The 27,566-nt window shown below is 41.3% G+C and overlaps 1 protein-coding gene and 1 pseudogene across 4 annotated transcripts in view; both read right to left on the bottom strand.

Annotated features, from left to right (window-relative positions):
• The window catches only part of IL34 (interleukin 34), a 73,088-nt gene that overhangs the window by 14,959 nt on the left and 30,563 nt on the right, over positions 1 to 27,566 (bottom strand). Inside the window, exon 1 of one of the 4 annotated variants that reach the window (XM_047793858.1) lies at positions 218 to 291. The exons of the other annotated variants lie outside the window; for them this stretch is intronic. The gene's annotated coding sequence lies outside the window, so the exon portion shown is untranslated. Of the gene's footprint in view, positions 1 to 217; positions 292 to 27,566 lie in introns of those variants that run through there. 4 annotated transcript variants of the gene reach the window in all.
• On the bottom strand, positions 6,939 to 10,135 carry LOC125133167 (dnaJ homolog subfamily C member 7-like; annotated as a pseudogene).

Genomic DNA, 27,566 nt, shown 5'->3' with positions numbered 1-27,566 from the left:
AGCCACCTGCTCCTCCCTCCCCTGCCGGAGAACCAAGACAAGAGGGAGGCGTGGAACCCGACTGGGCTCCAGCAGCTGATCTCTAGAGCCTGTGCCTGGCCTGAAGAGAAGATGCAGTTTTTACGCTCAGGACACACACAGCCCAAGTGCCCACACTATCAGCTATGGAACAAGTCAACCCAACATATTGTAACTAAAACCAATAATCGGTTATTACTTTTCATGAGTCTACAGCTTGGCCATGACTTGGCTGATCTAGTCCTCCTGATGGGTCGGCAGGGTGCTGGCTGGTCGGGATCAGCCTCAGCTGGGATGACTCACCCTCCAGCAGGCTGGCCTAGGTTTGTTCCAAGAAAGGGAGCAAATGAGTCCATGTCTCTTAAGGCCAAGGTGCAGAACCATCATACCATCGTTTCCACTACATTCTACGAGCTGAACAGATTGGGGAGTGGGGGGGCAGACTCCACTTACTGGTGGAAAGAGTTACAAAATATCCTTGCAAAGGGCATGGATGGGATACACAAAATAAACCCCCCAAAAAGTAAAAATAAGTAAATAAATGAGTTCCCTTGTGGCTCAGCACATTAAGAACCTGACTAGTATCCATGAGGATGTGGGTTCAATCCCTGGCCTCACTCAGTGGGTTAAGGATCTGATGTTGCCAAAAGCTCAGGCATAGGTCGCAGACACACTTGGATCTGGTGTTGCTGTGGCTGTGGTGTAGGCTGGCAGCTGCAGCTCTGATTCAACCACTAGTCTGGGAACTTCCATATGCTGCCGGTATGGCCCTAAAAAGAAAAAAGTAAAAGTAAAATAAAAATAAAATAGGAGTTCCTATTGTGGCGCAGTGGCTAACGAATCCGACTAGGAACCATGAAGTTTCGGGTTCGGTCCCTGCTCTTGCTCAATGGGTTGACGAGCCGACATTGTCATGAGCTGTGGTGTAGGTTGCAGACGCGGCTCGGATCCAGCGTTGCTGTGGCTCTTTCGTAGGCCAGTGGCTACAGCTCCGATTTGACCCCTAGCCTGGGAACCTCCATATGCCGCGGGAGCAGCCCAAGAAATAGCAAAAAAAATAATAATAATAACAAAATAAAATAAAATAGATAAACAAGGACCTACTATATAGCACAGGGAACCATGTTCAATATCTTGTAATAAACTATAATGGAAAAAAATATGAAAAAATAAATATGTAAGTGTAACCAAGTCACTCTGCTGTACACCAGAAATAAACACAACACTGTAAATGAACTATACTTCAATTATGATAATTAACTTGTTTAAAAAGGACAGATGGGAGTGTGCATAAAGAATTAGGGCCATTTTTGCAACCAATCTACTACACCTACACAGAACATTCTTCTCCTCAGGTGGCCAGGCCTGACCTGAGGCCCAAGGGACAGAGCAGTGGACCACATGCTCCAGGCTGACTACTTTTTGTAAGTAGGGCAGGGCCACAAGGGCCTCAGAGACATTCCATGCAACTCCCACTGCTAGAGATGAAGAAACAGAGCTCGGGGGAGGGAGCAGTCCTAAGGCCTCAGGTCCAACCCCTGATAATGTGTTGAGGGAGGTTCTGGAAACTAGTGGCCACAGGGAGTGAGTCACAAATGTTCAATTCAGGAGTTCCCGTCATGGTGCAGTGATTAACGAATCTGACTAGGAACCAGGAGGTTGCGGGTTTGATCCCTGGCCTTGCTCAGTGGGTTAAGGATCTGGCATTGACGTGAGCTGTGGTGTAGGTCGCAGTTGCAGCTCGGATCTCACGTTGCTGTGCCTGTGGTGTAGACCGGCAGCTGCAGCTCTGATTAGACCCCTAGTCTGGGAACCTCCATGTGCCACGGGAGCAGCCCTAGAAAAGGCAAAAAGACCAAAAAAAAAAAAAAAATGTTCAATTCAAGGAGGAGGCAGAAGAAAAATAGGACTTAGTGTAGGCCACAGAGAAGGGGAGATAAACAAAAGCAGAAATAGGAATGAGGAGTTCCCGTTATTGTGCATTGGAAACAAATACGACTAGAAACCATGAGGCCGAGGGTTCAATCCCTGGCCTCTCTCAGTGACGCTCCAGCATTGCCATGAGCTGTGGTGTAGGCTGCAGACTTGACTTGGATCTTACATTGCTGTGGCTGTGGCGTAGGCCGGCAGCTGTAGCTCCAATTCAACCCCTAGTCTGGGAACCTTCAAAGGCGGAGGGTGTGGCCCTAAAAAGCAAAAACAAAGAACTAGGAATGATTTTTTTTTTTCTGGTTAATTCCATTAGCCCAGGGTCTATATTTCTGAAAACATTCCATCCACCACCTCTGTCCTACCAGTGGAACGAGGATTCTACACCTGGGGCACATGAATAACACGGGACCCACCACTGGCCACATCTGAGCAGTCAGTCTCCTTCAGGGAGGTGGGCTGAGTCAGACTCTGGCTGGCTCCCTCAGCTCCCATTTCCCATTCAGCACAAGTCCAATCTGCAAAGGAGGCTCTGGTTCTACTCCCCTTTAACCTGGGCTTGGCTGGGTGACTTGCTCTGACCAGTGGGATGGGCCTATGCTTTGGGCTTGTCCTATTTTGCTTCTGGGGGTTTGGGGGGGCGGTGTCGGGACTTCACTTCATGCAAACAATTCCTCACTAGCTTCCTACAGGAGGCCCCAGGCACTGGAGAGAGACCATCCTAAACTAGACCATCTGGCCCCAGTTAAGTCAGCCCAGAATCCCAGCCACCCCACAGAACCATGAGAAATAATCCATGTTTGTTTATTTTAACTCACTAAGCATGGGGGTAGTTTGTTATACAATAAAAGCTAATTAATATAGCCTGGATATGCATCATCTCTGTAAATGCTCTGTAAAAAGCCGGATGAATTCTAACCCAAAGTATCTTCTGGTGGTTCTGGTGGCTTCTCTCCTCTGCATGAAGTTCAGGAGGCTTTGGGGGGCAAAGGTGTGCTTTCATTGTCCTAGAATGCAGCTCAGAATCTTATACAGGAAAATGAACTTGCTGAAATTCAATACTAGTCAAGACTTTTTTTTCCCCCTCTGCCATATTTATTTTTTGAAACTTTATCACAGCATTGCTAAACAAACCCAAAGTGGAAAGGGATAATGGACCCTCACATAATCATTATTCAGCTTCAAAAATTATCAGTACTCTGTCATTTCTGTTTCATCCATTCTCTAATTTTTTTTCCTAGAGCATTTTCAAGCAAATCCCAGTCATGTCATTTTACCAGTAAGAATATTTAAAAAAAATACAATCAGGAGGAGTTCCCATTGTGGTGCAGCAGAAACGAATCTGATTAGTAACTACAAAGTTGCAGGTTTGATCCCTGGCCTTGTTCAGTGGGTTAAGGATCCAGGATTGCCATGAGCTGAGATGTAAGTCACACACATGCTCAGATCCTGCATTGCTGTGCCTGTGGTGTAGGCCAGCAGCTGCAGCTCCAATTCAACCCCTAGGCTAGGAACTTCCATATGCCATGGGTGCGGCCCTATAAAGAAAAAAAAAAATGTCCATACACACACACACACACACACACACACACACACACACACACACAATATCAGGAGTTCCTGTCGTGGCTCAGCAGAAATGAACTGACTCGAATCCATGAGGAGGCAGGTTCAATCCCTGGCCTCGCTCAGTGGGTTAAGGATCCGATGTGTTGCTGTGAACTGAGGTGTAGGTCACAGACGCAGCTTGGATCTGGCATTGCTGTGGCTGTGACATAGCCCAGCAGCTGTAGCTGCAGTTCGAGCCTTAGCTTGAGAACTTTCAAATGCTGCAGGTGTGGCCCTAAAAAAAAAATACAATCATATTACTATTTTTTTTGTCTTTTTGCCATTTCTTGGGCCGCTCCCTCGGCATATGGAGGTTCCTAGGCTAGGGGTCCAATGGGAGCTGTAGCCACCAGCCTACACCAGAGCCACAGCAACGTGGGATCCGAGCCGCGTCTGCAACCTACACCACAGCTCACGGCAACGCCAGATCGTTAACCCACTGAGCAAGGGCAGGGACTGAACCCGCAACCTCATGGTTCCTAGTCGGATTCGTTAACCACTGCGCCATGACGGGAACTCCTCATATTACTATTAATGCACATCCCCAAATCAATAAACCCTATATCATCTAACACAGAATCCATGTTCAAATAAACACACACACATAGACCTATACAATTAATTTACTACATAGGTGCAAAGAACATACAATGGAAAAAGGACAGTCTGTTCAAAAAAAAAAAAAAGTGGAGAAAATTGGACAGCCACATGCAAAAATAAAATGAAACTATACCGGAGTTCCTGTTGTGGCGCAGTGGTTAACGAATCTGACTAGGAACCATAAAGTTGTGGGTTCAATCCCTGGCCTTGCTCAGTGGGTTAAGGATCCAGCATTGCTGTGAGCTGTGGTGTGGGTCGCAGACATGGCTCAGATCCTGCATTGCTGTGGCTGTAGTGTAGGCCAGCAGCAACAGCTCCGATTTGACCCCTAGCCTGGGAACTTCCATATGCCGCAGAAGCGGCTCAAGAAAAAAGGCAAGGAGTTCCCATCGTGGCGCAGTGGTTAAGGAAACTGACTAGGAACCATGAGGTTGCAGGTTTGATCCCTGCCCTTGCTCAGTGAGCTGTGGTGTAGGTTGCAGACGCGGCTTGGATCCCGCCTTGCTACAGCTCCAATTCGACCCCTAGCCTGGGAACCTCCATATGCCGCAGGAGTGGCCCAAGAAATGGCAAAAAAAATACAAAAAAAAAAAAAAAAGAAAAAGAAAAAAGGCAAAAAGACAAAAAAAGAAAGAAAGAAAGAAAGAAACTATACCACTATCCCACACCATTTACAAAAGTAAACTTAAAATGGATTAAAGATTTGAATGTAAGACATGAAAACAAAACTCATAGAAAAAAAACTTAGGCGCTACATGCTCTAACATCAGTCTTAATATCTTTCTAGATAAGTCTTCTCAGGCAAGGGAAACAAAAACAAAAATAAACAAATGGGACTGTATCAAACTAAAAGGCATCTGCAGGGAGTCCCCGTCATGACTCAGCAGTAAAAAACCGGATTAGTATCCATGAGGACGCAGTTCGATCCCTGGCCTCAATCAGTGGGTTAAGGATCCAGCGTTGCCATGAGCTGTGGTGTAGGTCACAGACATGGCTTGGATCTGGCGTTGCTGTGGCTGTGGCATAGGCCAGCAGCTATAGCTCCAATTCCACCCTAGCCTGGGATCTTCCATATGCCACAAGTGAGGCCTTAAAAATAAAAAATAAAAAAAATGTAAAAATAAACGGCTTCTGCACAGCAAAGGAAACCATCAAACCAAAAAAAAAAAAAGAGAATCTACTAAATGGAAGAAGATATTTGTCTATCATACATCCAGTAAGGGGTTAATATTCATAATAGATAAAGAACTCAACAACCAAAAATAAACAGCCAGACTGAAAAATGAGCAGAGGAGCTAAATAGACGTTTTTCCAAAGAAGTCATACAGACGGCAAATAGGCACATGAAAAGATGTTCAACACCAATTACTAGAGAAATGCAAATCAAAACCAGGGTGAGGAGTTCCCGCTGTGGCACAACGGGATCCGCAGGGTCTTGGGAGTGCTGGGATGCATGTTTGATCCCTAGCCTGGCACAGTGGGCTAAGGATCGGGCATTGCCACAGCTGCAGCTTAGGTCACTCGAATCTGATCCCTGGCCCTGGAGCTCCATAAGCCGCATGGCAAAAAAAAAAAAAAAAGAAGAAGAAAAATAGAGTCAGACATCATTTCACATGGTTAGAACTGCTATCATCAAATAGGCAAGAAATAACAAGTATGGGTGAGGATGTGGAGAAAAAGGAACCATCATAGGCTATAGGTGGAATTGTAAACTGGTATAGACACTATGGATAACAATAGCACAGAGGTTCCTCCAAAAATTAAGAATAGAGCTACCATATGATCTAACCACTTCACTTCTGGATATTTAACCAAAGAATACAAAAACACTACTTTGAAAAGACATACGCACCCCTGTGTTCCGCATAGTGTTATTTTCAATAGCCAAGGTATGGAAACAATCTAAGTGCCCATCAAAGAATGAATAAATAAAGATGTGGCAAATACACACAATGGAATACTACTCAGCCACAAAAAGATGGAATCTTATCATTTGTGACAACATGGATGCTCTTTGAGGGTATCATGCATGTTAAGGGAAGTAACTTAGAGAAATACCAATAACATATGATTTTGCTCTGTGAACTATAAAAAACAAATAAGGAATTCCCGTTGTGGTTCAGCAGAAAGGAACCTGACTAGTATCTATGAGGATGTGGGCTCCATCCCTGGCCCCATTCAGTGGGTTAAGGATCTGGCATTGCCATGAGCTGTGGTATAGGTTGTAGATTTGGCTTGGATCTGGCATTGCCATGGCTGTGGCGTAGGCTGGTAGCTACAGGCTCCAATTGGACCCCCAGCCTGGGAACTTCCATATGCTGTGGGTACAGCCCTAAAAAAAAAAAAGAAAGAAAGAAAGAAATCAACCATGCTGATACCCTAATCTTGGACTTCAGCCTGCAGAACTATGAGAAAGTAAATTTCTGTCGTTTAAATCACCCAGTCTATGGTATTTTATTACAGCAGCCTGAGCAGACTAAAACGCAGCATTCAGGACTTCATTTCTCTTTACTCTCTTAAAATTTTTTTCTTTTTTAATGAATTTAAACTGTAAAACCAAAATTCACAAGCTGCCTCCCTTTTACTCTTTGCCTCCCTTCCCTACCTGCAGTCTTCAGCCTGGATCCCTTTCCTTCACTCCATTCACACAGATACAGGGTATCCAACTGAGAAAACAAAACTGCTCTAAGTGCATGGAGACATGATGAAGGGAGGAGATGAACTGCATCCACATTCAAGTTAAACTGAGCAAGTCTGCATTTCCTGGATTCTGGATGATTTTATTAGTCAAACTGAAAAAAGAAAATCCCTGGACCAGATGCTTCAAAGCTCCCCAGACTGATGAAAGATGCCTTGAAGACATTACTTGCATCAAAATCATCCAAATTCATGTGCTCCTCATCCAGGTCCTATCCACTAACATGGTGAGTCTTTTTTCCTGGGATCAGAGAGGATGGTAAAAGTTTCTCTGACTTCCTTGAACTTTTCTCCTCCCCTTGAACTTCAGCACTACTCCACTGTGTTGTTCTGGATGGTGCATCAAGGCCAAATTCCAATAAGCTTTCTTGACCTTGTCCCCAGATACACTCATGCCCATTCCCGGAACCTTGTAGTAATCTTTCCTCTTACTCTTCAGATCCAGCTGTGTATATTCTAAGAGCTGTTTGTGTTCTTTTGTTGTCTCTGTCTGGTGCACTTTTTCACAGTCCTGCACAGCTTCTTCATACTGTCCGCGCAGTCCTGAGCTCTCCTCAAGCAGTCTTTGTGTAATAAGGGTCGTTGAGTTTCATTGCATTTGCGCAGTCTTCTGAAATGAACTATACCTGGATTTCGGTAGGGTTTAGCATTTGTTTTGTTTTGCTTGAATTGCCTATGGTTTTTAAAAGTGAATTATAGTTGACTTACAAAGTTGTATTGATTAAATGTGTTAGTTTCTGGTGTACAGCAAAGTGATTCAGATATAGATATATATATATGAAATAAATAATTTTCATACTCTTTTCCATTACGGTTTATTGAAGGATATGTAATATAATTCTCTGTGCTATAGGACCTTGTTTTTTTTATCTATTTTATATATGGCAATTTGTGTCTGCTAATCCTAAACTCCTAATTTATACCCTTCCTACCCTCTTTCTGCTTTGGTAACCACAGTTTTTTTTCCCATGTCTGTGAGTCTGCTTCTGTGTTTTTGTTTGTTTGTTTTTCGCCTTTTCTAGTGCCACACCGGGGCATATGGAGGTTCCCAGGCTAGGGGTCTAATGGGAGCTGTAGCCGCCAGCCAACGCCAGAGCCACAGCAACACAGGATCCGAGCCATGTCTGTGACCTACACCACAGCTAACGGCAACGCCGGATCCTTAACACACTGAGCAATGCCAGGGATCGAACCCACAACCATCTCATGGTTCTTAGTCATATTCATAACCACTGAGCCACGATGGGAACTCCTGCTTCTGTTTTTGTTGTTGTTTTTTGTGTTTTGTGGGTTTTTTTTTTTTTTTTTTTTTTTTTTGCTTTTTAGGGCCACATTCGCAGCATATGGAGGTTCCCAGGCTAGGGGTTGAATTGGAGCTGTAGCCGCTGGCCTACACCACAGCCACAGCAACACGAGATCTGAGCTGAGTCTGTGACCTACACCACAGCTCATGGCAACGCCGGATCCTTAACTCACTGAGTGAGACCAGGGATCAAACCCACAACCTCATGGTTCCTAGTCAGATTCGTTTCCACTGAGCCACAACGGGAACTCCCCTCTGCTTCTGTTTTTTATTTTATTTTGATTTTTTTGTCTTTTTGCCTTTTCTAGGACCACTCCTGTGGCATATGGAGGTTCCCAGGCTAGGGGTCTAATCAGAGCTGTAGCCGCCGGCGTACACCAGAGCCACAACAACGAGGGATCCGAGCCGCGTCTGCGACCCACACCGCAGCTCATGGCAACGCCGGATTGTTAACCCACTGAGCAAGGGCAGGCACCGAACCCGCAACCTCATGGTTCCTAGTCGGATTCGCTAACCACTGCGCCACGACGGGAACTCCTGCTTCTGTTTTTTTAAAAAAAGTTTATTTGTATCATATTTTAGATTACACATATAAGTGATATCATATGGTATCTGTCTTTCTGACTTACTTCCCTTAATATTATAATTTCTGGGTCCATCCATATTGCTGCAAATTTTTATGGCTGAGTAGTATTCCTGTGTATGTCCTGGCTATAGTAAATAGTGAATATCAGGGTGCATATATCTTTTCAAATTAAGAGTTTTCTCTGGATATATGCCCAGGAATGGGACTGCTGGATCTTATGGCAACTCTATTTTTAGTTTTTTAAGAACCTACCATACTTTTCTCCATAGTAGCTGCACAAAATTACATTCCCACGAACAGTGTAGGAGCGTTCCCTTTTCTCCATACCTTCTCCAGCATTTGTTATTTGTAGATTTTATAATGATGGTCATTTATAATGATGGTCATTCCAACTGGTGTGAGGCGATTCTTCATTGTCATTGTGATTTACATTTCTCTAATAATTAGCAATGTTGAGCATCTTTTCATGCGCCCATAGGCCATCTGTATGTCTTTGGAGAAATGTCTATTTAGGTTTCCTGCCCACTTACTGACTGGGTTGTTTGTGTTTTTTTGTTAGAATTGTATGAGCTGTTTGTATATTTTGGAAATTAAGTCCTTGTTGGTTGCATCATTTGCAAATATTTTCTCCCATTCCATAGCTTGCTTTTTGTTTTGTTTATGGTTTCCTATGCTGTGCAAAAGCTTTAACGTTTGACTAGGCCCCTTTTGTTTATTTTGCTTTTATTTATATTGCCTTGGGAGATTAACATTTTTATACATTGGGTCTATCCCCAGGTCTTCTCTCTATAGTTCGGATGCTAGCTTGTAATTTCCTGTTTTAAATTCTTTATTCCCATTTTCTTTAAGTGCTTTGGCATTTCTGCAAGCAATTTGGGTCTCTTTATGGTCAGGAGCCATACTGAGCAGCTGTACAAAAAATTGAACCACCTCCTCAACACAGTCCTCATAATTAAGGCAGACTTTGTATATACAGAATATCAACACTGGTGGAATCCATTTGTAAAATGTTACTGGCTGCAGACTGCACTTCTAGATAACAATGCAGCATTACTAAATATTCTGCTTTGATGATTTTGAAGCAACAGTAGGCAGAGGCAAATTCTAGGGCACAGTCCATGCAGGAAACAAGCTCCCAAAGATACTGTTTCCCCAAATCCGTTTCTGCCATTTGCTCATATTCTGTGACTGCATTAGCATTCCTGAACTCCTGTTGTGCCTGAGTATTTTTGGGGTCAAGTTCTAGGGCTCTCTAGAAACTACAACATGCACCATGGCATTCCCTAGAGATAGGCGGCATCTGCCCTCTCATAGATGTCCCAGTTGAAACTATCATACAACCTCATTCACTGCTGTGCATCTCCAAGAGCTTCCTGGAACCTTCTGAGCATCATCAAAATAGAGACACATCTCCTCCAATAGCTCCCATTTTTTTAAGGACATGTATCTATATTTAGTAGTTACAAGTGTCTTAACATAGTATGCACTTCCTTGTTCCCTAAAAGACTCAGCTTCCCTCTTTGCTTCTTTGTGGTTGAGCAGCTTCGGCTCAGTTGCTGCCATTACCACATCATGCTCTGCAGTGGCTACTATCTTATCACTGGAACCAGTATTTCATTCCTTTCTATTATCAAATAAGATTCCATTGTATGGCTGTACCACATTTTCTTTTATCAGTTTATCAGTTGATGAACATGTGGGTTGTTTTCATTTTTTGCCTGTTACAAGTAATATTGCTGTGAATATTCATATACAGTTTTCGTGTTAATGTATGTTTTTGGTTCTCTCAAGTATATTCCCAGGAATGTGGTTGCTGGGTCATATGGCTGCTCTATGTTTAACCTTTTGAGGAAGTGCCAGTCTGCTTTCCAAAGCAGCTACACCATCTTATTTTCCCATCAGCAATGTATGAGGGTTTTGATCTATCTACATCCTCACCAACACTTTTATCATCTAACGTTTTCGTTATAACCATCCTAATAGGTATGACGTGGTTATCTCCTTGTGGTTCTGATCTGCATTTTCCTGATGACTAAGGATGTTGAGCATCTTTTCATCTGCTTGCAGACCACTTGTATATCTTCTTCGGAGAAATAGCTATTAAAATCCTTTGGTTATTTTAAATTGGTTTATCTTTTTATTTTTGAATTATTAACAATCTTTATATATTCAGGGTATTAGACTCTGGTCAGATATTTGGTTTGTAAATATTTTCTCCCATTTTGTGGGTTGTCTTTTCATTTTCCTGATAGTTGTCCCCTAATGCACAAAACTTTTTATGTTTCATAAAGTCCAATTTATCTTTTGGTTGCTTATGCTTTTGGTATCATATCTAAGAAACTATTGTCTAATCCATGGGCACAAAAATATACATGTGTTATATTCTAAGGCTTTTATAGTTTTAGCTTTTGTATTTAAATGTTTGATTCACCTGAAATTAATTTTTATATATGTTGTAAGGCAAGAGGCCAACTTCATCTTTTTCATGTGGCTATCCAGGTGTCTCAGCACTAGTTCTTTTTTGTTTTGTTTTTTGTTTTTTGTTTTTTTTGCTTTTTTGGCCCGCAACCACAGCATATGGAAGTTCCTAGGCTAAGGGGCAAATTGGAGCTGCAGCTGCCAGCACAGCCACAGCAATGAAGGATCCAAGCCGCATCTGTGACCTACCCTACAGCTGACCGCAATGCCAGCTCCTCGTCCCACTGAGTGAGGTCGGGGATCTGCATCCTCATGGATACTAGTCGGATTCGTTTCCACTGCGCCACAATGGGAACTCCCCAGCACTAGTTTTTTAAAAATATTACACTTTCCCCTACTGAATGGCTTTGGCACTATCACTAAAAATCAGTTGACCATAAATGCATAGATAGATATGACTTTATTTCTGGACTTTTAATTCCATTCACTGATCTGTACGTCTATCACTATGCTAATACCACACTGTCTCGATTTCTGTAGTGGTGTGGTAAGTTTTGAACTCTTCAGACACTTTAACCTATAACAGTTTATTTTTCCTTTTTTCGTTTTTGTTGAAGAAACTGGGTCACTTACCCTGTAGATTTTCCACATTCTGGATTTGGATGATTGAATCCTTGGAATGTCATTTAACATAGTTATCTCTGTATTTGTAATGTTTAGATCAAGAAGCTTCATTGGGCTCAGGTGTAATTTTCACAAGAGCTGTTGTGTTACATCCGGTTACAGAATGTCTGCTTGTCCCACTATAATGAGCTAATGCCATGTTCTTTCTCCATGATCCATCCATTATAAAGTTTTCCATCAATTTTTACCTTTTGTCAGATACTGATGATTACAGCCTTGACGCAGTTATTTCCTTGGGTGGTGACTTTCCATCTTCTCTTATTATTGTAATTCTTCTACAAAGTAGAACTTTCCTTCCTCATCTATTTTCTTATCTTAAAATTTGGTCTGGGTAGAAAAAGCAGGATGAAAGCTTGATTCTTTTCCTTTATTTACCAGCTTTAATAATGAGTTGTTCCCCCACATCGTCCAAAGGTAATTAATGATGATTTTTGGTATGACTTTGAATTCATTAATTTTTAAATTTTTATATTTCATTCCATTGAAATTAAGCTCAGGGTTCATTGAGGTATAATTGATATGCACTAAAGTTCACCCTCTTTAGGTGGACAATTTGAAGAGTTTCAACTGCCCCATTATTCAAGATATAGAACGTATTTACCACCCCCAGAAAGGTCCCTTATATCCTTTAGCAGTCAATCCCCTCTCCTGCCCACATCTCTGGCAATCACTTCCTTAATTTCTGTTCCTAGAGGTTTTTTTTTCAGATTACATAAAGACACATATAGAATGTGTCTTCTTTCACTTGGAAAATGTGTTGGGGATTCTTCCACGTTGCTAAGTGTATCTGCAGTCTGTTCCTTTTATTACCAAGTTTTCCATTGTACTGGATTTTTGCAACTATGAATAAAGCTGTCACACAAACTTGCATACAGGTCTTTCTTTGGACATATGTTTTTATTTCTCTTAAATAAACACCTCTTAGGTAAACCTAGGACTGAGCGGCTGGGTGACAGCTGGAGATTTAACAATAAGATATTGCCAACCTATTTTCCAAAGTGGCTGTTTATTATTATTCCTTTAACATTCAAGTTATTTCATCATTTGGCTGATGCAAGATCCTTCCAGTAGGTCTTGTCCTACTGACATGACTTCAGTAACTTTCAATAGTGTCCTTGCTTTCAGCCAAGAATGGGGGTTTGCAGGCTCATCTTGTACATTTTCTGTCTCAGACTAAATTGCAATCAGCTAATTTTCCAAAGAATTGGTACTTAGAAACCACAGCCTGAATACTACAGGTGCTCGTTACTAACTGGGTTTTCAACGTTTATGGGGTTTTTCAGGTGGACAGACCTAGAAAATTCATTTTTTATTTTTTATAATGATTTTTATTTTTTCCATTATAGCTGATTTAAAGAGTTCTGTCCGTTTTCTACTGAACAGCAAGGTGACCCAGGCACACATACATGTATACATTCTTTTTTCTCACATTATCATGCTCCATCATACGTGACCAGACATAGTTTCCACTGCTATACAGCAGGATCTCATTGTTTATCCATTCCAAAAGCAATAATTTGCATCTGTTAACCTCAAATTCACAGGCCCTCCCACTCCCTTCCCCTCCCTCTTGGCAACCACAAGTCTGGTCTCCAAGTCCATGATTTTCTTTTCTGTGGAAAGTTCATTTGTCCCATGTATTAGATTCCAGATATAAGTGATAGCATATGGTATGTCTTTTTCTTTCTGACTCAGGATGAGAGTCTCTAGTTCCATCCATGTTTCTGAGAATGGCATTATTTTGTTCTTTATATGGCTAAGTAGTATTCCATTGTGTATATATACCACATCTTCTTAATCCAATAATCTGTCGATGGACATTTAGGTTGTTTCCATGTCTTAGCTATTGTGAATAGTGCTGCAGTGAACATGGGGGGTGCATATGTCTTTTTTCAAGGAAAGTTTTGTCTGGATATATGACCAGGAGTGGGATTGCTGGGTCATATGGTGGTTCTATATATAGTTTTCTGAGGTACCTCCATACTGTTTTCCATAGTGGTTGTACCAGCTTACATTCCCACCAACAGTGCAGGAGGGTTCCCTTTTCTCCACACCCTCTCCAGCATTTGTTGTTTGTGGACTTATTAATGATGGCCATTCTGACTGTTGTGAGGTGGTGCCTCATGGTAGTTTTGATTTGCATTTCTCCAATAATCAGTGATGTTGAGCATTTTTTCATGTGCTTGTTGGCCATCTGTATATCTTCTTTGGAGAAATGTCTATTCAGGTCTTTTGCCCATTTTTTCAATTGGGTTGTTGGCTTTTTTGCTGTTGAGTTGTATAAGTTGTTTGTATATTTTACAGATTAAGCCCTTGTCAGTTGCATTGTTTGAAACTATTTTCTCCCATTCTGTAAGTTGTCTTTTTGGTTTTTTTTTTTTTATATATAGTTTTGTCAGTTTGATTAGGTCACATTGGTTTATTTTTGCTTTTATTTCTGTTGCTTTGGGACACATTTTTTAGAAATAGAAAAAATAAGTCATTAGCTTGTAGATAAATAATTAGAATTATAAGGTTTCTAAACTTGTTTAGCTTATGTGCATCTCTTTCTGCTAAAAATCTTGTTTCTTAATGACACTTAAGATAACTATTTTCTTTAGCTTTGCATATATTCAGTAGTTTCAAACACTAACACTGATATTTTAACTTAACAATAAGTCTGTGTACACATACACACACAAAAAGACAAGTTTGTGTAGTTCAAGATTTCTTTGTGGTTCTTTCTATCATAGGTTATATTTCCAATGGGAATATACAGTCAAAAGATCATGTATTTCCGTTTGTTTCTTATTTTTAGAGATTTAAAAATTTTTGAGTTTTAATTATATAAAGCACATCATTTTAAGGTAAAAAGTATAGGAGTTCCCATCGTGGTGCAGTGGAAACAAATACAAATGGGAACCATGAGGTTGAGGGTTCAATCCTTGGCCTCGCTCAGTGGGTTGGGAATCCAGCATTGCATAAGCTGTGGTATAGGTGGCAGACGTGGCTCGAATCTAGCATTGCTGTGGCTCTGGTGTAGGCTGGCAGCAACAGCTCCGGTTAGACCCCTAGCCTGGGAACCTCCATGTGCCACAGGTGTGGCCCTAAAAGGACAAAAGACAAAAAATAAATAAATAAGTAAAGAAGTATCGAAGTCATATTGAAAGGTCTACCTTTCTCCATTTCCCCCTCCTAGATAAACATTTTGATTAGTTTTTTGTTTATTTTAGTTTTTCCCAGGCTGGGAATCAAATCTGAGCTGCAGCTACCAGCCTATGCATGCCACACCTTGCAGCAAGGCCAATCCTTTACCCACAGAGTAAGGCCAGGGATCAAACTCGAATCCTCACAGACACTATGTCAAGTTCTTTTCTATTTTGTTTTTGTTTGTTTGTTTGTTTTGTTTTGTTTGCTTTTTTTTTTTTTAGGGCCGCACCCATGGTCTTTTCCCATGAGGCAAGCAGAGTCAGTAGCACATCAGCAGCTTTGCCAAGATGTCTGATATGAATGACATATTGTGATTTCCTCCCACATCTGGAGTCTCTGTGAAATCAGAAAGGCTCCAGGCCTAAGTGATTTGTTTTCAAATGCCTGCTTCTCAGAAAAGGATTGGCTGGCATCCAGATGTGCACTGCCTTCTCTGATCCAAAGTGACCTGAATGATTTTATCAACTAAGACTCACTCCTGAGTCCACAGGCCAAATGCTTGCAGCAGCCAGTATACTTCTAACAGGTGTCAGTACATCCGGGAGGCTTAGCACCTACACCAGATCCCTTGGGCATCTCCCAAGCTAGAGTATTGTCTTAGGTGAAGCAAAACATGAAAGCCTGCCCAGTGCTACAGCTGACTCAAGCACTGAAACAGAAAGATGCATTACTCAGCATTTCTTTGCAATCAAGTGTCTGGCACTGCACTATTTGGGCCATATCTATCTCCATATATTGAGATATATTTCTCTATATTCACTCACCTTTTTACTTAAAATTATTCCTAAATTAAACTTTATAACCCTTACATTGAGAGAAAAACAGTTCCCATTGCCAGTATGAGGAGGTAACAATCAAAGAAAGGAAATAATGTAATTAAATTCTAGTAAGAAAGCATTGCCGGCTGAAGTCTGTGAGCTAGGAATCTGCTCTCTCTTATTGAGAAAAGGGAGATGAACTACGGTTAGAGTGGTCTTTGAAATAAATTAGCACCAGACTGAGTCTTTCTCCCAGAGCAGCAGTTTTCAACTGGGAGGTGGATTTTGTCCCCCAGGTGCCATTTGGCACTGTCTAGAGATATTTTTGGTTGTCATAACTGGAGGGTAAAGGTCCTTCTGGCATCTAGTGGGTGGAGGCCAGGAATGCTATAAACATTCCACAATGTACAGAGCAGCTCCCCTACATCAAAGAATTTTTTGGGCCCCCAAATGTCAATAGTGCTGAGTCTGAAAAGCCCTGTCCTAGAGAAGTAAGAAGGGTTGAAAAAGAACTGAAAAGTAATTTCCTCCCTCTGGCATTCAGTGTTACTTAATGCAGGACCCAAGTACCATGTAACACCCTCCAACATTTCGACGCACACCTTAAGAAATTTGTCTAAGTTATGAGATGTCTTAGAACCAAGGCACTGGTGCTAAAAGAGTGTTGTTATCCGAAGGCTCATCTCACAGAGGTCCACAGACCCAGAAGCAGCACTAGTTACGTTGCGCGGGACGCTGTTCTTACAGTCAACACTTAATTAAGCACCTACTATGTGCAGGCACTATGCTTCGAACTGGTAAGATGTGATGCCAATAACAGGTATACAAGGCAGTAGGGAGGCAAGAAGATAAATAAGCAGAAAACAGTTTCATGGGACAGTTTGCACAGCTAACGGGAAGATGAAAAACCACGAAGCATGGTGGGGGCCAGGGAATGCGGTGATTCCAGTGCTTAATCCTCCTAAGGAGTACCCTCTGGCTGGAAGCAGAGCTAATTCAAAAGCAATGCATGGCTTCTGGCAGAGTGCATGGATCCAAACACTTTTAACACTTATTTGTAGTACGGATTAAGAGCCATAAATATGCCCTAAAATGATTTTAAAGTTAAAAATCCATTGCATTGCTGTTTACACTTGATAAAACAAAACTAAAAACAACCTGAAAGCCAAACCACAGGAAAGTAGTTAGCATAATCTGAGAACTAATTGTTGTTTATTGAGTGCTGTCCATGTGCCAATGGGTTTATATCCAGTGTGGCAAAATGATGGTACCTTTTTCACCTTAGAGCAACTGTGAGATTAATCTACCCATTCTCTTAGAATAGCCAGACTCAGAGAAGACAGGGGAAAGGAATCTTTTCAACCAATGCTACAGAAACCACTGAACATACTTACTAAAGTTTTTTTTAGTATAACCCTCACTTTAAAAACAACTTGAAATGGGGGAGTTTCTGCTGTGGCACAGAAGGTTAAGGATCCAGTATTGCCACAACTGTGTGGTAGGTTGCAGCTGTGGCTTGGATTTGATCACTGGACTGGGGACTTCCATATGCCATGGGTGTGGCCAAAAAAAAAAAAAAAAAAAGAAAACCTTGAAATGGATCACAGACCTAACAGTAAAACCTAAAACTTTAAAAACCTAAAAGAAAATATTTGTGCCTTGGGGTTGGGCAAAAATTTCTTATATGTGACACCAAAAGCACAAACTATTAAAAAAAAAGGGGGGGGGTATTGGAGGGGAGGAACAACAGCAATAAGCTAGAATAACATTACGTTCTTGTCAGTGTTTATTTTTATGGTTATCACCTATCTGTGGCAAGTGATGTGACTCTCCCATTTGTGACAGTGACATAATGTTTCCTTTTTAAATAAATGTGTTAGGTTTCCAAAATGAGAATGGATCTAAGGGGGGAAAAGTGCAGGTAAGATACAGATGCTGGGAGTTCCTATCGTGGCTCAGCAGTTAACAAACCCAACTCGCATCCGTGAGGATGCGGGTTTGATCCCTAGCCTCACTCAGTGGGTTAAGGATCTAGTGTTGCCATGAGGTGTGGTGTAGGTCACAGACATTGCTCAGATTCTGCATTGCTGTGGCTCTGGAGTAGGCCGGCTGCTACAGCTCCAATTGGACCCCTAGCCTGGGAACCTCCATGTTTCGGGTGCAGCCCTAAAAAGACAAACATTCCCTCCCCCCCCAGAAAAAGGAAACAGATGCTGAAGCTAGAACCCTTGAGTTCAAATTCTGACTCCACCTTCCCTTGGGTGAGGTGAGGATACACTTCTTGTGTCAGGCTCCTCATCTATAAAATGGGCTTGATATAAAATCCTGACCTCAAAGTGTTATGGGAGGATTTACTGAGTTTCTATATATAGAAAACTTAGAACATGGGACGGTATGCAGTAGCTCAGTACTTATTATTATTCACTATTATAAATACCAATAAAGATGGATTTTGGAAAACTATGCTTTCTCTTTTATTTTTGGATAATTTCCTTTATTCCTGTTGCTTTTGTGCCATCAACAGAAATCTATGAGGAAAATACTTGATTGTGAAAGAAAGAAAGAAACCCATTGTGGAACTAGTCACATGGGACCCCTGAACACTCTGAAAACCTCCTGCTTCAAGAAAACTTCTGATGTTCTTCTGAAGGACTGTGACCTCTGATCTTCACCCTCTGAACTTCAGCCTCTGACCTCCAACTTCTAACCTTCAACAAGCAAGGAGACTCAAGAGTGGGAGAATACAGTGTGAAGCATCCATACTTGCGCTATTCTCAGAGAAAAGGGACAGTGGACAAAAGGACTCTAGCATATCTTTGTGCCTGAGAGCTTCCTTGGAGCAACATGATAAAAGAGAAAACAAAACAAAAAGAAATGTAGTAGAAGGCAGTAGGTCAGATCCTTTAGCTCAACAGCTCTGAAGACAGAAACCTCTGCAAAGGGTTACCATCTCTGTGCATCAAAGAAAATAACCATTACCAAGAAATTGACTGAGTCCATGAGGCTATGGAGTAATTGGAACTCTTATACATCGTTCTTGGGAGCATGCAATCATTTTGGAAGACTGTTCGGCAATTCTAATAAGGTTAAATATACACCTGCGCTATGACCCAGCAATTCTGCTCTTAGTACTTAACCTAGAAAAATCAAGATCTATGCCCACAAAAGAATGAACAAGAATATGCATTGCTACGTATTCATATTATGAATAATACATACTTCCAAAAAGTGAAAACAATTCAGCTGTCCATCAATAGAAGACTGGATATACAAACCATGGTATAATCACATGGCAGAAGACTACTCAGAAAGAAAAAGGAACAAATTAGATACATGCACCCACATGTTTATTGCAGCACTGTTCACAATAGCCAAAACATGGAAACAACCTAAATGTCCATCAACTGAGGACTGGATTAGGAAGATGTGGTATATATACACAGTGGAATACTACTCAGCCATCAAAAAGAACAAAATAATGCTATTTGCAGCAACATGGATGAATCAGAGACTCTCATACTGAGTGAAATAAGTCAGAAAGAGAAAGACAAATACCATATGATATCACTTATATCTAGAATCTAATATACGGCACAAATGAACCTTTCTACAGAAAAGAAAATCATGGACTTGAAAAATAGACATGTGGTTGCCAAGGGGGAGGGGGAGGGAGTGGAATGGATTGGGAACTTGAGGTTAACAGATGCAGACTATTGCCTCTGGAATAGATAGGCAATGAGATCCTACTGTATAGCACTGGGAACTATGTCTGGTCACTTATGATGGAGCATGATAATGTGAGAAAAAAGAATGTATACCTGTATGTGCAACTGGGTTATCATGTTATACAGTAGAAAACTGACAGAACACTGTAAACCAGCTCTAATGAAAAAAAAAAAAAAAAAAGGAACGAATTAGTAATCCATGCAACAAAACATGGAGGAGTCTGAGAAACACTGTAAGCTAGAGGCCAGACACAAAAGGGCACATGCTGCATAATTACATTGATTTGAATGCAAGAACAGGCCAACAACTATTCTATGGTTACAGAAATCAGTACAGTGATTGTCTAGGGTGGGTGGTAGTGGTAGGAATTGACTACAAAGGGCTACGAGCAAACATTCTAGGGGGATGGAAATATCCTGGCTCTTGATCAGGGTGGTGGTCATATGAGTATACGTGCCTGTACTGGGCTGAATAGTGTCCTCCCAAAACTTACAGCTACTAGACCCTCAGAATGTGACCTTGTTTGAGTAGGGTATTTGCAAATGTAAATTACAATGAGGTCATACTAGATTAGGCAAGGCCTTAATCCAATGACTGGCATCCTTATAAGAGGAAACAGAGACACAAAGAGAGAGTACAATGTGATAGTCAAGACAGAGATTGGAATGATGTGTCCACAAGCTAAGGAAGTGCATGCAACCATCAGAAGCCAGGAAGAGGCAATGAAAGGCCAAAAACAAAGGCCACTGACACCTTGATTTTGGATTTCTAGCCTCCACACCTGTGAGGGAACACATTTCTGTTCTTTTAACCCACCAAGTTTGTGGTAATTTGTTATGGTAGTCCCAGGAAGCTAATATATCATCAAATGGAATGTGTAAGGCCTGTTTAAGGAATGTTTAAGGCAAATTATACTCCAATTTTAAAACTGAAAATTGCTCCCTGGAAACAGAAAGCTGGTGATAAAGGCTCCAACCTGGCCCCTGCGTTACCAAATCAGATGGAACACCTAAAGGACAGCCAAACAATGTTGTTCAGAATCCACATTTAGGGAGAGAACCTGAGCACTGCCCAGTGGGGCCTTGCCCTCCCAAGGGCTCTCCCTTCATGCTCAACCACCATGTGAATCTATTCCCTCTGTCCACATCAAAAATACTTCTTTCACCCTCTCAAACCCAAAGTATTTCTAGGGGGATGGAAATATCCTGGCTCTTGATCATACTTAGTATTTCTAAGGGGGCTATGGGCAGCACTACCCAAAAGAGCCACCTTGCAGATGCCCATTTAAAAGTGGGAAACAGCCCACTACTGAGGGAGCACCAAGCCTCACAATTAAACACTGCAGTGAAGCCTGTTTATAGAGTCAAGAGCCTTAACCCAACTCTCCATTAACTCATAAATATATTATCCGAAACATCAACCTTAGGGAATATTCCATTCCTTTGACTTCCATAGCTCAGACACTTACAAAGGAGGTTTTTTTGTTTGTTTTGTCTTTTCTAGGGCCGCTTCCCACGGCATATGGAGGTTCCCAGGCTAGGGGTCAAATCAGAGCTACAGCTGCCAGCCTACGCCACAGACATAGCAATGCTAGATCCGAGCCACATCTGTGACCTACACCACAGCTCATGCCAACACCAGATCCCTGACCCAAGAGGCCAGGGATCAAATCCTCAGACTCGTTTCTGCTAAACCACAAAGGGAACTCCAAAAGGAGATGTTTTAAATATATATATTTCATTATTTTGCTTCATCTTAGAAGCCCCTGACCCCCGAGAACTTGCCAGGCACTGGTCTAAGCACACCTGCAAGTATCTGTGTAAGGACTGGGATCAGTGAAGGTAGGAAGGTCACTGAATGCAGAGACCACCTGGTCCAATCTCCTTCGGATGCTCTAATCTCTGTTTCAGCTTCCCCACACTTATGGCAAAGGAACTTACTGTACATGGCTTCACTGAATACTCACAACAAGGCTAGAGGTAGGACCATTATTATCTTTACTTTTTGATGAAGAAACCGAGGACCAGAGGGGTGAAGTAATTCATCTAAGGTCACACAGCTGTACATGGAGGAGGGATTTGAGTGCAGACAAACTGACCTGAAAGTCTTAACCACTGGGCTACAATACCAAACGGATGCGTCTTCTTTGGATTGGGCATTCCATTCCTCAGTGACCAGTAACTCAAAGGTTTTCCATTTTCTTTTGATACAGATCTAGGCTCTTTCAACTTTCTTTCCCCTTCTTGAGAAACATTAGAGCAGAGAGTCCCAAGTTTAGTTTAATAATAGCTCAGAGACTCTAAAAGTCTACTGGGATATCTTCCGAAGCATTACACAAACAAAAATTCAGTGTAACAGAATTGAGTTTGTTCAGTTTTGTTTTGGGGGTTTTGGTATGTTTTGTTTTGAGATGAAAGTTAACCAAACAATAACAGAGCTAAACTAAAAAAGGCTGAGATCAGAATCATGCATTTTTTTCCCGACTTAATGGAAAATACCAGTTTATATTGCCTATTACACCAAGAAAGAGCCTGGAACTGGGTTTCCTTGAAGAGAATCAAACCAATGGTTCCTTACTTCAGTCCATATGTACTAACTCTGTACATGTCCACAGTCCCTCTACAGAGGGGTCCACAGTAGCTGCTGTCCCAGGAGAATGGTAGAACACATTAAAAAACCAAAGGAAATTTATTCCAGGAGTACAAGGATGGTTCAATATTAGGAAACTTATTAATATAACATAATGATAGATCCCAGGAAATCCATAAATGTTGACCAAGCATCTGACAAAATCTGACAAAAAAACACACACTTTCCTGATTTAAAAAAATCCTCATTAAAGTAGGAATCAACGGAGAATTCCTTAACATGATAAAATATGCAAATCTTAGATAAAAGCCATCATTTTGCTTAACTAGAAAACACCAGAAGCATTTCCACTAAAGTCAGAAATAATACACAGGAAGTGCCCACTATCACTGTACAGGATGTATTAGCCAGTGCAATTAGATAAGCTGAAGAAATGAGAGATACAAGAACTGGACAGGGGATATAATGTACCACACGGTTACTACAGTTACCAATATCATACCAGGTATTTGAAAGTTGCTAAAAGAGTAAATCTCTTTTTTTTTTGTCTTTTTGCCTTTTCTAGGGGCCGCTCCCACCGCATATGGAAGTTCCCAGGCTAAGAGTCTAATCAGAGCTGTAGCCACCGGCCTACGCCAGAGCCACAGCAACGCGGGATCCGAGCCGCATCTGCAACCTACACCACAGCTCACGGCAATGCCAGATCCTTAACCCACTGAGCAAGGCCAGGGATCAACCCTGCAACCTCATGGTTCCTAGTCGGATTCATTAATCACTGAGACCCAATGGGAACTCCTAAAAGAGTAAATCTTAAAATATCTCATTGTAAGAAAAAAATCATAACTATTTGTGGTGATGAATGTTAACTAAACTTATTGTGATAATCATTTTATAAATATACATTATGAACTCATTATGTTGTACACCTAAAACTAATATGTTACATGTCAATTACATTTCAATTAAAAAATAATTAGATAAGAGGAAGTAAAATTATTTGTTTATAGATGAAATGATTATAAGCCTAGAACACTTAAGAGAATCAACTAAGAAATAATTACAAACAAAAGCCAGTTAGAAGAGACTCCATAAAAAAGAAAAAATATTTAGGAATAAACTTATCAGGAGTTCCCGTTGTGGCACAGCAGAAACGAATTCGACTAGGAACCATGAGGTTTTGGGTTCAATCCCTGGCCTCGCTCAGTGGGTTAAGGATCTGGCATTGCCGTGAGCTGTGGTGTAGGTCGCAGACGCCGCTCGGATCTGGCGTGGCTGTGGCTCTGGCGTAGGCCAGCGGCAACAGCTCCGATTAGACCCCTAGCCTGGGAATCTCCACATGCTGCGAGTGCAGCCCTAAAAAGACAAAAAAAAAAAAAAAAAAGGAATAAACCTATCAAAAACTACAAAATATATACTAAAAAATAGCTGGAAACAACTTAAATGCCCATCAGCACAACAGATTTAAAAAACCTCACAGACATAATGTTGAGCACAAGAAGCCAGATACAAAAAAAAAATTTGTATATAAAGTTTTAAAGAAACACATCAAAACCAACCTATGACATAAGAAGTAAGGATGATAATTACCTTTCAGAAGAGGGTAGGGTATTAACTCTTTAGGGGCAGGAGGGGAGTTTCTACAGTGTTACTGCTCCAGTTCCAGATGCAGGTAACAGTTCGCTTTACTGAGTAATAATTCATCCAGCTGTATACTTAACAATGTATCCTCTTTTCTGTGTTTTATACTTCAGTTTTTAAAAAGCAATTCCAATAAAAACACCAACATGTGTGAGTGTGTAATTATATAATAGTTTAAAGTTCCAATAGAAAAACAAATAAGTATAGCCTGAAAGAGATCTTTAAAAAGGATAATAGTTCTTTAATATACTAAAAGATACTTTTAAATATTGTAAACCATAGCAAGCAAAACAGTGTGTACATGAACGTGACTAGACAGAGAAACCAATGGAAACCAATGGAAAAGTTCTGAAATAGATCACATAGGTGTGAGAAAAAAGCTTATGATAAACAGTTTACGATAAAAGTAGCTTCTCAATTCAGCAGAGAAAAGAAAGCCATGAAAAAAAAAAAAACAAGGAAAAAAAAAGGTTGGATATATACTTCACAGCATACATCAAGATAAACTCCAAGTGGATCAAAGTTTGAATGTAAAATAATAGAAGAAAATAAATAACATGTTATCTTGACGTGGGGAAGACCTTTGTATGTATGATTCAATGTTCACAAGTCGTAAAAGAAATAACTCACAGGAATTCCCACTGTGGCTCAGCAGGTTAAGAACCTGACTAGTATCCATGAGGATGCAGGTTCCACCCCTGGCCTTGCTCAGTGGGTTAAGAATCCCGATTGCCGCAAGCTGCAGTGTAGCTCACAAATGCAGCTCGGATCTGGCATTGCTGTGGCTGTGGTGTAGGTCGGCAGCTGCAGCTCTGATTCAACCCCTAGCCCGGGAACTTCCATATGTCACAGATGTGGGCCTAAAAAGACAAAAAAAAAAAAAAAAGATTAACTTGACTGCAAAAAATAAAAATATGTATAAACATGGAGTTCCCTGTGGCAAAGGGGGTTAAGGATCTGGTATTGTCACTGCAGTGGCTTGGGTCCCTGCTGTGGCATGGGTTTGATCCCTGGCCCAAGAACTTCAACATGCCACGGGTACTACCAAAAAATAAAAAACAGAAATAAAATCTGAAAAATGTGTGCAAACAAAACCAACAAACTAGTAACAAAAGAGAAACACTGAACTGGACACAACTTTCATCAAAGGCAAAAGGTCGACTTTCTCTAACAGATAATCAGTTCCTAGAAATAAAGAAAAAGGCAATAATCCAATTTTTTAAATAAGCAGAGTACTACTAGAAAGAGAGCCATAGAAAAACAGAAATGTCCTATAAACATATTTTAAGTTTAGATTTTTTCATTACAACTTTAAATCAAGATTCAGTTGAGTCACTGGATTTCACCTATCAGATTGGTAAAAATCCAGTGATGCGATCATTTAACACATTGGCAAAGATGCAGGAGAACAGTAACTTCTCATCCAAAGCCAGTGGAGGTGCAAATCTGTACTACGTTATGGGGGGCAAGTTGGCTTTCTCTTGAAATTACAAGTGCATATACCCAGCAATCTCATTTCTGGGAATTTATCCCGCAGATATAATAAGCACTGGCAAAATGCCACAAATACAAGCAGTGTCTGTGATAGGGGAATGGAACCAACTGCTACCACACAACAGAACTGCATGATATATTCAGTGAAATAAGCAAGGCACAGAATAGCACGTATGCTATTCTGTAAATTGTTTCCACAGGGGTGACAAAGCATTATGATACATAGCTAATATTTGCAAATACATATATATTTGTTGGACTTTTTGTCAGGATGATAAAGTTAATTGGAAAAATGCATGTACTGCAAGTCCAGAGACTTTAGGGGTCATGAGGGAGATCCTGCATGGCTGTGGCTCTGGCGCAGGCCAGCAGCTACAGCTCTGATTTGACCCCTAGCCTGGGAATCTCCATATGCCTCGGATGCGGCCCTAAAAGAGATTCCACAGCTTTGCCAAGGATCAGCTTTAATTAGGCAAAATCCAGTAAACTAAAAACAGTTACCTGGGGAGGAGAGTGTCGAGTGGTTACAGAACAAAAGTGAAAGAAAAACTCTGACTATAATTCCTTATGACAGGATGTTAAAAACTAGATGAATGTATTATCTAATCAAAACAACAAATAAAAGCAGAGATGCAGTTCATGAGCTTCCAAGCCTTGATCGAGACCCACAAAATAGGGGTTCCTGTCATGGCTCAGCAGAAACGAATCTGACTAGTATCCATGAGGACACAGGTTCGATCTCTGGCCTCGCTCAGTGGGTTAAGGATCTGGCATGTTGCCATGAGCTGTGGTGTAGGTCAAAGCAGAGGCTCAGATCCTGCGTTGCTGTGGCTGTGGCGTAGGCCAGCAGCTATAGCTCTGATTTGACCCCTAGCCTGGGAATCTCCATATGCCTCGGATGCGGCCCTAAAAACAAACAAAACAAAACAAGAAAAAGACCAAAAAAAAAAAGGAAAAAAAGAATAAAAACAAAACAAAACGGCCTACAAAATCTTTCTCACCTCATGTTCCAACAGCCTCTGTCATTTATCAACAGGTTAAGTTAAAGATTCACAAGGCATTTTATTACCTTGTAACAGCTTACTGACTTGCCAGAAACATCTTTATGTCAATAATGTTATGCAAGACACTGTGAGATAGAAAGATCTTGGGCAACTTGCTTAACCTCCCTTAAACTTATTTTCTCTTTGGTGAAGCAAAGATAAAGACAAAAGAACAACCCAGAATTGCTGTGAAGTGCTGGTGTATGAGCATTTTTAGAAACCACATAGCAGCACCAAACATGTTCTGTATACAACAGCTGTTCTACAGCCAAGCCTCTGCTACAATCAGTGTAAGACTTGAGCAATGATGCTTCTCAAAGGTCAGTGTGCTTAAGAATCACCTGAAGACTTTGCTGTACACCTGAAACTAATATAACCTTGTACATCAACTACAAAAAAAAAAAAAGAGAGAGAGAGAGAAAGAATCAGAGTTCCCTTTGTGACTCAGCAGGTTAAGAACCAGACATTGTCTCTGTGAAGATGCAGGTTCAATACCTGGCCTGGCTCAGTAGGTTAAGGATCTGGTGTTGACGTAAGCTGTGCAGCTCAGATCCAGTGTTGCCATGGCTGTGGCGTTGGCTGTGGCTGTAGCTCTGATTTGACCTCAGCCCAGTAACGTCCATATGCCACAGGTGCAGACCTAAAAAGAAAAAAGAAAAAAGAATCACCTGGAGAGGCTATTGAACCGTAGGCTCCCAAGCCCCACCCTCAGAAATGTGATTTAGTGGGTCTGGGGCCCATGAACTTGCATTTCTAACAGGCTTCCTCTCTGGGGTGATGCTGATATAGCTGGTTTAAGGACCTCACCTGAGTAGTCTTTTTTTTTTTTGTCTTTTGTTGTTGTTGTTATTGTTGTTGCTGTTGTTGTCGCCATTTCTTGGGCCGCTCCCGCGGCATATGGAGGTTCCCAGGCCAGGGGTCGAATCGGAGCTGTAGCCACCGGCCTACGCCAGAGCCACAGCAACGCGGGATCCGAGCCGTGTCTGCAGCCTTCACCACAGCTCATGGCAACGCCGGATCGTTAACCCACTGAGCAAGGGCAGGGACCGAACCCGCAACCTCATGGTTCCCAGTCGGATTCGTTAACCACTGCGCCACGACAGGAACTCTTTTTTTTTTTTTTTTTTTCCACCTGAGTAGTCTTACTCAGAGCAGGGCTCCTCAAACTGTGACGTGTGGATGAATGGCCTGAGAATCTTTTTAAAATACAGATTGTGGTTCATAAAGCCTGGGATGTGACCCAGGACTCTGCATATCTATCTGCTCCTAGTCTGCAGATTACATTT

The sequence above is a fragment of the Phacochoerus africanus genome, chromosome 8, assembly GCF_016906955.1.
Source record: "Phacochoerus africanus isolate WHEZ1 chromosome 8, ROS_Pafr_v1, whole genome shotgun sequence".
Lineage (NCBI taxonomy): Eukaryota > Metazoa > Chordata > Mammalia > Artiodactyla > Suidae > Phacochoerus > Phacochoerus africanus.
The sequence above is the reverse complement of the archived record's forward strand: the minus strand, read 5'-3'. Positions and strand labels throughout refer to the sequence as shown.